This window comes from Hyperoodon ampullatus (assembly GCF_949752795.1).
Source record: "Hyperoodon ampullatus genome assembly, chromosome: 19".
In the NCBI taxonomy this organism is placed as follows: domain Eukaryota; kingdom Metazoa; phylum Chordata; class Mammalia; order Artiodactyla; family Ziphiidae; genus Hyperoodon; species Hyperoodon ampullatus.
In genome coordinates this window covers 34,078,028-34,090,606 of record NC_136932.1, presented here as the reverse complement: position 1 = coordinate 34,090,606, position 12,579 = coordinate 34,078,028, and positions in this window count along the sequence as shown.

The following is a 12,579-nucleotide window of genomic DNA, read 5'->3' as shown; positions in this document are numbered from 1 at the left end:
GTGAAACACCTACAGACCAGATGCCAGCAGCACTGAGATGCCTTCGATTGGTCTCTGAGGACAATCACGGTCTCAGGACAAATGATGATGTGAGCGGAAAGGGTGATTATTCATCACTGAAACTTTGGAATACTCTCCAGCCAGTGCTAAAATCATGAAACAACAGCAGAAAGAATTTCCTTTCTGCTGGACAAGCCCCCAGTAACCTTTGCCACTGAACTAAAAGCTTTCAAAGGGTGAACAGAAGTGCCATAAATCTCAGAGGCGACATTAAATATTTGTCACTGAAACACTTAAGACTTGTTTCAAACCCATTCCTTTCTGAAAGTTTATAACAAATAACTGATTGGCTTAACCTCTACAAGAGCATCTCCTTTTTCACTACAAATGGAAACAAATGGGCTGTAAAGAGCGGGACCCTCCTGATGGGCAATTCTCAGCCACTGTGTGGTCTCCCAGCCCTGCCCAAATGGGTGAGCCGCCCTTTTTGTTTAGATTAAACTGGCTCTTGCTTCCATGACATTAGGGCGGCAGAGGTTTTAACTGGACTTTCTTTTAATCTGCCCATTAATCTTCCCTCCCCTCTCCCTGCTCAATGAATGAGTAAATTATTTACATTCTGATGTTGCAAGAACTCTCCCTACATTAAGCCTTGATTTGAGCCTCAAATATATCTTTAGATGGTGTTTACCTTACACACCTTTATCAGCACAGCCTAGCTTCTCCAGAGAGATCACCTGTTGGGCTAAAACATGACACAGATACAGATCTCTTCCCCACTATCTGTGTGAGCCCGAAGCCACACATCAGAAACTCAACTGCTTTCAACCAAGTTCCAATTTTACCAAACTCCAAATGCATACAAGCATCTTGGTGCCCAGCATTCTTGTGTTAGTTTGCTCTTCAATATTCTAAAATCAATGATCCGCTTTCCTGGAGGAAAATGAAAGCAGGTCAGGCACTTTTCAAAAGCTATCCATTATGCTTCTTGTCAGAGTGAGAGGTAAAGGCCTTTGTTGGAAGGAATGATGTTAGTCTCTGTATCAGCTCTCCCTCGGCCCAGATGGACAAGCAGCCACCTACAGGGTGGGCTTTCAAGCACAGGGCTGGGAGATGGCTGGGTAGAGGGCAAACACCTGCACTGATTCAACCCTGAAATCTCACTTCTTTTGTGTGAGGGAGAGAAATAGCAAAATACATTTTTTCAAGGTATCAAAGGAGAAGGACCCAGGAAAGGCTACAGAAGAAGAATCAATATAGCACAATGAAAGCAAGAGAAAAGATTCAGAAGGACAACACTTCGCAGGTGTCAGGAAAACCCTAATGCCTGCCGTCTGAATAAAGATTTCCTATTAAGTTAAAATTAATAAAGTAACTTTTAATTGGGGAAGATAAATCAAGCAATATCTATTAGGACAAACATGAGTTTATGAAGCATCTGTTCTTTCCCTCTTTAGTATGCTGCCTCATTAATTTCTCCAGGCTTTTATTTCTTTCTGCCTTCTTTACACGTTCTTAGCTTTACCCAACAAGCAAATGGCATTTAAACTCAACACCTATATGAGTCATATTTGCTGACTCTTGCTCAAACTTTGCCACTAATGGAAGGCATTCATTCCCTGAAAATCACCCCCAACCATCAATTATTTCAGGATGCTCCAGGGGAATAATGTTAATTCTGGCCTTGCAGCTGAATGGTGACTGCCCTTTTCCTCCCCTGATACTTAGGCTCCAGTGATGTTCTAAGGCATCATGGTCCCCTCTGAGGATTGCCCTTGACTTCCCTTGGGAATTTCCATCTCCCACCCTGAACCACAAATAATGCACAATGCCTGTGTTCTCCTTGTAAAATTCTCCCCTCTTTTGTATTTCACACTGTCATGTGAACAACAAAGAAAGCTGCTTGTGTTTCAATGTCTCATGGTTATTAGCCAAATCTTTCAGTTTTTGCTCAAAGACCCCTTCCTTGCTGGTTCCCAGACTAGCAGACAGGGTCAGGATACATGTCTGAGAGCAAACCACTGTCTGGAATTCAGTCCCACCCCTGCCTTCTGCTGCACATGGATGTGGTACTTGACCAAGCTTGTCCACGTGGCCCTTTATGCCAATCACCTTCTGGTGGCCGGTCCTACCAGTTAAATTCCAGCAGTAGACACAGCTGAGAATCAAGATGGGGGCCCTCACACACTCATATTACTTAGCTCATACTAAAAGCTATCACACTTCAGCTACATCTTTTGTACTCCCCATACTTCTTTAATCCTGGAGAAAGTCCGATATGCTGGCTATAGACCAGGAGCATCCAGAGTACCCACATCACTGGTTAAAAATACAGATTCTGACCCCCATTCAGTACTTCTAAATCAAAAGCTCTTTGTTAAGATCCAAGGTTTGTTTGTTTGGTTATTTCAGGCAAGTAGGTTTGGGAAGAGTTGTTTCAGAGCCCCAGTCTAATCTCAGCCCTGTCTGACTATACTTTCCTCTCACTGAATTTCATTTCTAGAATATCGTTCTCTCTGACTCTCTCTTCCTCAGACTCTCATAATCAAGGCATGTCACGGCCCTTCCCCACATCTGCTGTTTCTAATCGACTCTCTGAAGCTATGTCTGAGCAAATGCCTCAGCTGCTCATTCAAACACTCTTGGAGCTAAGGAGGAGGGGGTGTGGGTAATTCAGATACTAGACTCACCCCAGATGCAGAGGTGGGGTCCAGGAGTCCTGAGTTTGTTTCTTTGGAGAACTCCCCAGGTTTGGGAAACTTAGCAGGATTTAGCAGGATGTTTTGTTTTGCTTTGTTTTGTTTTTGATGGATGAATATGTGTTAGAAATCAGTATGTGTTAGTAATCTCATCATACAACCAGAAGTTTTCTCTGTGATAAATACTCAAATTTTAAAAATCCTCTAGCTTTAAAAATGCACGAGAAAATAAGGTGGATTGGTAGATGGTAGCAGGATGGATATATGAATAAATATATAATAAAAGAAATCTATATGTCTTTTATTTATATAATAAAAATTTTATATAATTTTTATATAATTTAAATATTTATATAATTTTCATAAATTATATAAATAATTATTTATATAATAAATAAATTATATAAATTTATTTATGTAATAAATTTTTATAATTTATTTATTATATAAATATAATATTTATATATTATAAATATATAAAAATATATATAGATATATAGATAGATATAAATATTTATAGATTTCTTTATATAAAAAAAGAAATCCAGTAAAATGTTAATTATAGAATCTATGCAGTAGGTATAGGGACCTTTGCTGTAAAATTCTTGCAACCTTTTTTTTTTTTTTTTTTTTTTTTTGCGTTACATGGGCCTCTCACTGTTGTGGCCTCTCCCGTTGCGGAGCACAGGCTCCGGACGCGCAGGCTCAATGGCCATGGCTCACGGGCCCAGCCGCTCCGCGGCACGTGGGATCCTCCCAGACCGGGGCACGAACCCGTGTCCCCTGCATCGGCAGGCGGACTCTCAACCACTGCGCCACCAGGGAAGCCCTTCTTGCAACCTTTTTGTACATTGAAAACTTTTCATAATAAAATGGAGAAAAAGATGCTAGAATTGAATTTTTCTCAAAACATACTTTATATCCCAACTTAATAAAATGATTAATTTAATTGACCTATCATTATAACTCCAGTGCCCCTCCTAAATATTTTGTGTGCTATTTCTGAAGTAATGTACTATCTATGTCTATCAATAACATTATCTTGTTCAAGTGGAATTTTTAAAAACAAGTTAAGTGCTGATGTTTTCCCTTGATAAAATGTAAAATCTCTTCCCTTTCGCATTCTCTTCCCCTCTTTATTTGCTTATGCATTTCTAGTCCTCAAGTTATTTAAATCACAGAAATAAAAAAATACATGAAGATCATTTGTAACAAAAGGTACTCATGTTATTATGAAAGTGAAAAAACAGAACAAGACAAAATGATAACTTCCGGGAAAGTTATTAATGGAGAACATTATCGCATTCTGAGCTGGTAACTTTGAAAAGCTTACATTCAAAGTTGAACATTTTCTGCTGAGGAAGTTGAGTCTGGAGAAATTAAAGACATTTGAGATCACAGAACTAGTAGCCAAATGAGAAAGAGAATATAAATGCCCTGATGTTGTTACAGTAATAAATTCTCTGTCAAAATTTACTCAGTAACACAGAGGTAAAATGACATTAAATTTCTGGGGGTAAAAATTACCATTCTTAAAATGTTTTTTTATTAGTCAATAAATGGTTTGGGGATATTAATAAAGTTACACTTCTAACTCAGTCTTCTAAACAACTTGGCTCCCTCTAAAAGGGAAGATTTTCAAATGAAACATAAGACAAGACATAGACTGGGAGAAAATATTTGCAAGTAACATCTGATAAAGGATTTGTATCCATAATACATAAAGAACACTCAAAACTCAAGAATATGAAAACAGAAACCCAATTTTTCTAAAATGGGTAAAAATTCTGAACAGACATTTCCCCAAAAAAGACATACAGATGACAAGTAAGCATACAGAAAGATGCTCAACATCGTTAGCCATTAGGAAAGTGCTAATTAAAACCACAATGAGATACCACCATCCATGCATTAGAATGACTAAAAATAAATCCATAACCAAACAACTTACAATACCAAGTGCTGGCAAGAATGTAGAACAATTGGAACCCTCACAGATTTTTGGTGGGAATGTCAAATGGTACAGCCACTCTAAGAAATAATTTGGCAGTTTCTTATAAAATTAAATATACCCTTACCAAATGACCAAGTAATATCACTTCTTTATCCAAGTGAATTGAGAATTCTTGTTCCCACAAAAAGCCATGCATCAATGCTTATAGAAGCTTTGTTTGTAATTGCCCAAAACTGGAAACAACCTAGACTGTCAATACATAAATGGATAAACAAACTATAGTACAGCCGTACAATGGAATACTGTCAGCAATAAAAAGGAATAAACTGATTTCTGCTTCTGACCAAGGTGTAGTAACAGAAATGGAATTTGCCCTCCCACCTGAAACAAACTAAAAAACCAATAAAATATATGAAACAACAGTTTGCAAGACACAATCTTAAGTGATGAAGAACCATGATCCCTGAAAGGCAGGATATGAAGGAGGTGAGCCCTAAGGTTTTCTTAACGTGCAGCTTGAGTTTCCAGAACACAGCACAGGGAACCTGGGGGAGCCCAGTGGACTCCCTGAGTTGAACAGACAGAGCTGAGGATTCAGGGAAGCCAACATGGCTAGTGTTCCCAAGACAGAGTGGACTGGGAAAGAGGGCTACAGAGAGACAGAACTGCAGAGACCTGCAGAGGAGTCTCACCTAGGATTCAGGTGAGCACTGATCAGAGAACAGCTGTGAAGAAACTACCTGGAAGAACGACCTGAGGAAAGAACCACCAGAAAGGATTACAAGGAACATTGCTGTGCTCATACAGGACCGTTTACACTTAATGTGTCTTTGATAACTTTAGGTCTGAATCTATCATCTGGCTATTAGTTTTCTCTTTGTCCATATTTTCTTTTTCTCTTTTTCCTCATTTTCTACCTTGTTTTAGATGAGTTGACTATATTTATCAATGTCAATATGGATATCCATATCAATAAATGTTGATATTAATCAATAGCAATACTGAGGGCTTCCCTGGTGGCGCAGTGGTTGAGAATCTGCCTGCCAATGCGGGGGACACGGGTTCGAGCCCTGGTCTGGGATGATCCCACATGCCGTGGAGCGGCTGGGCCCGTGAGCCACAACTACTGAGCCTGCGCGTCTGGAGCTTGTGCTCCGCAGCAAGAGAGGTTGCAACGATGAGAGGCCCGCGCACCATGATGAGGAGTGGCCCTTGCTCGCCCCAACTGGAGAAAGCCCTCGCACAGAAACGAAGACCCAACACAGCCATAAATAAATAAATAAATAAATAAAATAGCAATACTGATATCCATATCAATATTTTAACAACTTTGGTGGCTTATTAGGCATAATTCTTTGTGGTTTTATTTTAGTGGTTGCCTTAAGGTTTACATTACATTTTTTTTAACCTATCACAGTCTAGCTTCAAGTGGTACTGCGCTAGTTTAGGTACAGATAAGAACTTTCCATTTCTTCCCTCCAACTTCCTGCTATTAGCTGCATTCATTTTATGTTCATAGTACGTTATAAACCTCAACCACACAAGTTTTTTTTTGTCGCTTAAATAATTACCTTTTAAAAGGATTTAAACAGTAAGAAATTACCTTATATATTTAGTGTAGTTATCATTTCCTGTGTTCTTCATTCCTTTGTGTTGATCCATATTTCCATCTGGTAGCATTTTTCTTCTGCCTGAAGGACTTCCTTTAATTTTTCTTACAGCGTGGGTTGGCTGGCAATCAATTATTCCAGCTTCTGAATGCCTGAAAACATTTTTATTTCATCATTATTTTTCAAAGGCATTTTTGCTGGGTGTAGAATTCTGGATGGACAGTTTTCTGTTCCATTGTCTTTTTGCTTGCATACTAATAAACTAAAAAAAAAAACTCAATAGACACAGAAAAAGCATTTGATAAAATTCACTCAGGATTTAAAAAAAAAAAGAAAAACTCTCAGCAAACTAGGAATAGAAGGGAAATTTCTCTAACTAATAAACAATATTAACAAAAGAAACCTACAGGGGGCTTCCCTGGTGGCGCAGTGGTTGAGAGTCCGCCTGCCGATGCAGGGGACATGGGTTCGTGCCCTGGTCCGGGAAGGTCCCACATGCCACGGAGCGGCTAGGCCCATGAGCCATGGCCGCTGAGCCTGCACGTCCGGAGCCTGTGCTCCGCAACGGCAGAGGCCACGACAGTGAGAGGCCCGCGTACCGCAAAAAAAAAAAAAAAAAGAAAAGAAACCTACAGCTAACAAACTTAATGGTGAAAAACTAAAAAGTTACTTTCTTTGAAATGAGGAGCAATACAAGGATATCTATTCTCACCGTTTCTATTCAACATCGTACCGGAGAGTCTAACCAGTACAATATGGCAAGTACAGGAAATTAAAGGCACCCAGTTTTGAAAAGAATACATAAAGCTGTCTTTATTTACATATAACATGATCTTCTATGTAGATAATTTAATATAATCACAAAAAAATCTACTAGGAATAAGTGAGTTTAGCAAGATTACAGGATATAAGACCAATGTAAAAATCAATTGTATTTCTATATACTAGCAACAATCAGAAATAGAAATTTAACCAAAATTGTAATTTATAATAACATCAAAAATATGAAATAGGGATAAAGATGTGAAAAACTTGTGAAAACCATAAATTTTTTTCAGAGAACATAAAGAAGATATAATAAATGGAGATACTTATGTTTACTGGTTGAAGAATCAATGTTGTTAAGATGCAAATTCTCCCACAAAGGATCTAAAGATTCATGAAATCCCAATAAAAATCTCTATGTTTTTATAAAAATTGACAAACTGACTCTAAAAATCATATGGAAATATGAAAGACTCAGAAAAGGCAAAACAATTTTGCAAAAGAAAAACAAAGTTGGAGGACTAAACACTACCTGATTTCAGTAGTTATTATAAAATTACAATAAGAGAGTACGGTATTTGGTGTAAGGATAAGTAGGCCAATTAAACAAATAGAGAATCCAGAATAGACCCACCCATATACTGACAACTGATTTTTGACAAAAGTACAAAAGCAGTTCAGTGAAGAAAGATAGTGCTTTTCAACAAACGATGCTGAAACAATTGAATATAAGCAAAAATAATAATATTTGTGTCTTGTATCATAAAGAAAAATTGACTTTAAATTAATTGAAAAGTGTTCTCATAAACCTAAATATAAAACCTAAAACTATAAAATATCCAGAAGAAAACATGGGAAAACCTTTGTGATCTTGAGTTAGGCAAAGAGTTCTTCCATACTATATCAAAAACATTATTCACAAAAGAAGAAACTGATAAACTGGAATTCAACAGAATTTTAAAAGTTCTCCTTTTCAAAAGATCTGTTAAGAAAATGAAAAGACAAGAGCCACAGACTAGGAGAAAATATCTGCAAGTCATATATCTGATAACAGACTTTAACACATAACAGACAGTTAAATATATTCAATATACACTTTAAAATCTCAAAATTCAACAGACAAAAACAGATTTTTAAGAAATAAACATAAAATTCAAGCAGACATTTTACTAGAGAAGATGGCAAATAAACTCATGAAAAGATACCCAACATCATTAGTCATTAGGGAAATGCAAATTGCACGCAATAAATACCACTGCACACAAGTTCGAATGGCTACAATTGAAAAAAATTGACATACCAAGTGTTGGCCACAATATGAAGAAACCAGAACCCTCATGCATTGCTGATAGGAATGTAAAATGGGGCAACCACTTTGCAAGACTTTGGCTGTTTCTTTTAAAGGCCAGCATACACCTGCCATCTGATCCAGCCATTCAAATTCTAGGTGTCTGTCCAAGAGAAATGAAAGCAGATATCCACGCAAAAAGACTAGTGCAAGAATAATCATCGTCACTTTATTTGTAATAGCCCAAAACTGGAAATAATCCAAATGTCCATCAAGTGCATGGATAAATAAACTGAGTTATATCCATACAACAGAATACTTCTCTGCAATAAAAAGGAATGAACTAGCAAAATATACTACTACACCATGGTTGAATCTCAAAATAATTTTGCTGAGTGAAAGATGAAAAGGAGTAGATATTGTATAATTCCATTCATGTAAAATTTTAGAAAATGCAAACTTATTTATAGTGACAGAAAGCAGACCAGTGGCTGCTTACAGATGGAAGACGTGGAGGTGGACGTGACAGGTGATTACAAAGGGGGACAAGGAAACTTTTGGTAGCGATGGATCCATTTATTATCTTGATTTTAGTGAAGATTTTATGGGGAGGTACCTATGTCAAAACTTCTCCAATTGAACATTTTAAATGTGTGCAGTTTATTACATGTCAATTATAATTCCATAAATGTTATTTTTAAAAAGAATGCTCTATTACTCCACTCCACACATGGATTAATCTTAAATGTATTTTGCTAAGTGAAAGAAGCCAGAATCAAAAAGCTATATACCAATTGATTCCATCTGTATGACATTCTTGAAAAGACAAAACTATAGGGATGAAAAACCAAGCAGTGATTGTCCGAGTCTGGGACTGGGTGAGGAGTTAATTACAAAGGGGTCAGCACAAGGAAATGTTGGGTTTTCTATAGTTCTCTATAGTCCTATAGTGATCACACACAACTCTCTGTATTTGTGAAAATCCTTAAGACTGCACGCCACAAAGGATGAATTTTATTATAGGCAAATTTTAAAAAACCAAGGTTGCTAGGGCAACCCAAGATGCATCACAGACTGTGACAAATGCATATAACTGTATTAAAACTGAATAACACAATCACACTGAAAGGAGTGGGTAAAAAAGGAGCTGATACGCATGAACAAGAGTGTTTTGACTGAGTCCAGAATAACGACAACATGAGCTGTACAGAGACGCTGCACTCCAGTCGGTATATTTGTTTCTCGCAGAGTTATGGTTAGCAATTCTGAAAGTACATGAATATTAGGGTTGAACACATGAGTAAATATTTACAGATAATCACAAGTTTCTCACTGTTGGAGAAAGAAGTTACAAATAAGCAAAGGAGAAATTCCAGAATTTGGTGCTGGATTGAAGTCTGAGTTATCTGTACAAACTTATGTGTTTCTTTCATATATATATATACATATATATATGTATATATATTTGAATATGTATATTGAAGTAAATAAACAGAAATAGTGTACATGCATACTAATACATACATATATTTCTTCAAAGTATTTCCCTCCAAATATTTATTAATAATACAGGGGAGGGCCTCCCTGGTGGCGCAGTGGTTGAGAGTCCGCCTGCCGATGCAGGGGATACGGGTTCGTGCCCCGGTCTTGGAGGATCCCATATGCCGCGGAGCGGCTGGGCCCGTGAGCCATGGCTGCTGAGCCTGCGCGTCCGGAGCCTGTGCTCCGCAACGGGAGAGGCCACAGCGGTGAGAGGCCCGCGTACCACAAAAAAAAAAAAAAAAAAAAAAAAAAATACAGGGGAAAATAGTAACTCTACAGTGGAGAAGCCTGGCAGACACCACTTTAACCAAGTGATCAAATTTAACATTACCAGTTATAAGGCATATCAATATATGTATCCCTGATATCATGTGCTGAGAAGGGCACACCAGCTGTGTGATATTCTTCTCAACAATTCACAACCTTAATAAGGAAACATCAGACAAAGCTAAATAGATGGACATTCTACCAAATATGTGACCAGTATGCTTCAAAAATGTCAAGGTCACAAAAGACAAAAATGAAGGAACTGTCAAGAGTGGAGAATATTAAAGACACATGACAACTAAACAAAATGTGGAATCCTGGACTAGTACCTGAACAGAAAAAGGACATTAGTGGGAACACTGTGGAAATCCTATTAAAGCCTGTAGTTTCATTAACAGTGTCGTACCAATGTTAATACCAGAGTTTTGCTAATGGTACCACGGTTCTATAGAATGTTAACACTGGGCAAAGCCGGATGACACCTACATGGAAAGTCTCTTTACTATGTTTACAACTATTCTGTAAGTCTAAAATGATTTCAAAATAAACAGTTTTTAAATGACACTAACAGTACTAAAATAGATCATGGAAACTTTTTAAATCATCTCACAGTTGGAAAATCGTAAATATGATCCAAGACTGAAAAGGAATCAAAGAAGTTCTACTACATAAGTTTAAAATTTGTTATTTCAAAAATAAATAAATAAACTCCAAACTCAAACAAATTGAGGAAAGTGTTTGCATATTATGCACAAAGGGATACTTTACTTTTTTTCTTTAACATCTTTATTGGAGTATAATTGCTTTACAATGTTGTGTTAGTTTCTGCTGTATAACAAAGTGATATATGTATACATATATCCCCATATCCCCTCCCTCTTGCATCTCCCTCCCACCCTCCCTACCCCACCCCTCTAGGCGGTCACACAGCACTTTTCTTAATATGCAATGAGCTCTTACAAATCATAAGAAAAAGATAAATAATAAAGATAAATAATGATCAACATACATGATTAGAGAGTTCAACCTTTTAAAAGAATTACAAATGACTTAAAACCATGTAAAGATGCTCAGCCTCACTGATAATAAAATAAAAGTAAAATTCCAATTAACATTTTCAGTATAAAATTGACAAAGGTCAAATTTTTCACTAGGAGTGAAAATTGGAACAACTACTGAGGAGGATAATTTAAAATATCTCAAAATTATTAATATTCATTCCTGGAGGCCCAGCAGTTCTAGTTCTAGGAGTTTATCCTAGAAATATGTCTAAATGAGAAACAAGCATATTCACTGAAGCATTGTTTGTAATAGCGAACAGTGAGGAACTATTTAGATGTCTATAAATAGTAGCTTGACTAAATTTTTAAAAAGCATATTCACAGTAGAATACCATGCAGCCTTAAAAAAGCAGAGGCGTGATAGAGAACTATACCCAAGACATATATACGGTGGAGAATAAGGTGTATCATGTGCTAACATTTATGATATTTTTAAAAGAAAAGAAAAACTGGCATATGTTTGTAATTGCACAGAACATCTTTGAAATGATGAACAAGGAATTGGTTAATAGTGTTTGCCAATGGCAAGAGAAACTGGGTGTTTGGGGTCAGGGGTGGGAGAGAAATTTATTTCTCACCATTACCCTTGCTGTACCTTTTAAAATGTTGTACCAACAGCATCTATTAATTATTCAAAAAATTGATTGAATGCTTAAACATTCTTTCCCGGATTAAAAGCACAGATAAAGAATATTTGGGGGCTTCCCTGGTGGCGCAGTGGTTGAGAGTCCGCCTGCTGATGTAGGGGACATGGATTCGTGCCCCGGTCCGGGAAGATCCCACATGCCGTGGAGCGGCTGGGCCTGTGAGCCATGGTCGCTGAGCCTGCGCATCCGGAGCCTGTGCTCCGCAGCGGGAGAGGCCACAACAGTGAGAGGCCCACGTACCACAAAAAAAAAAAAAAAAAAGAATATTTTGTAGGAACAAACTCAAACAATAGGACGAGTATGTGATACATGTATCTGAGTTACCCCGACAGGAGCCATAGCAGAAATGATGGAGAAGCAAAGTTAGAAGGCAAGGATTTGAGGGTATCTTTGAAGTCTGCAGCCGAGCCCCAGACTGAAGCAGCGAGTTGCATCTGTTAACAGAATTCCTGTCTCAAAAGTGCCGTGCTGCCATCCAACTGGCACTTGGAGTCTGGCTTTATTGATAGATGAATAAGACTGAACGTGACACCTGTGTCTAGTGAATCCCCTGGAACCATTCAACTAACACTTAGAGCAGCTGCTTTTGAAAAATTACCTTCAGACTGGGCCCACCCTAGCAGAACAAAATCATCACCTAAAGTACTTTTCCAGTTCCCAATACATGAGGATTCTTGCCCTGCAAGAGGAGAACTGAGCTATATTTTATTTGAAGTCACATCGGTCGCTTTCTTTTTATGTCCTCC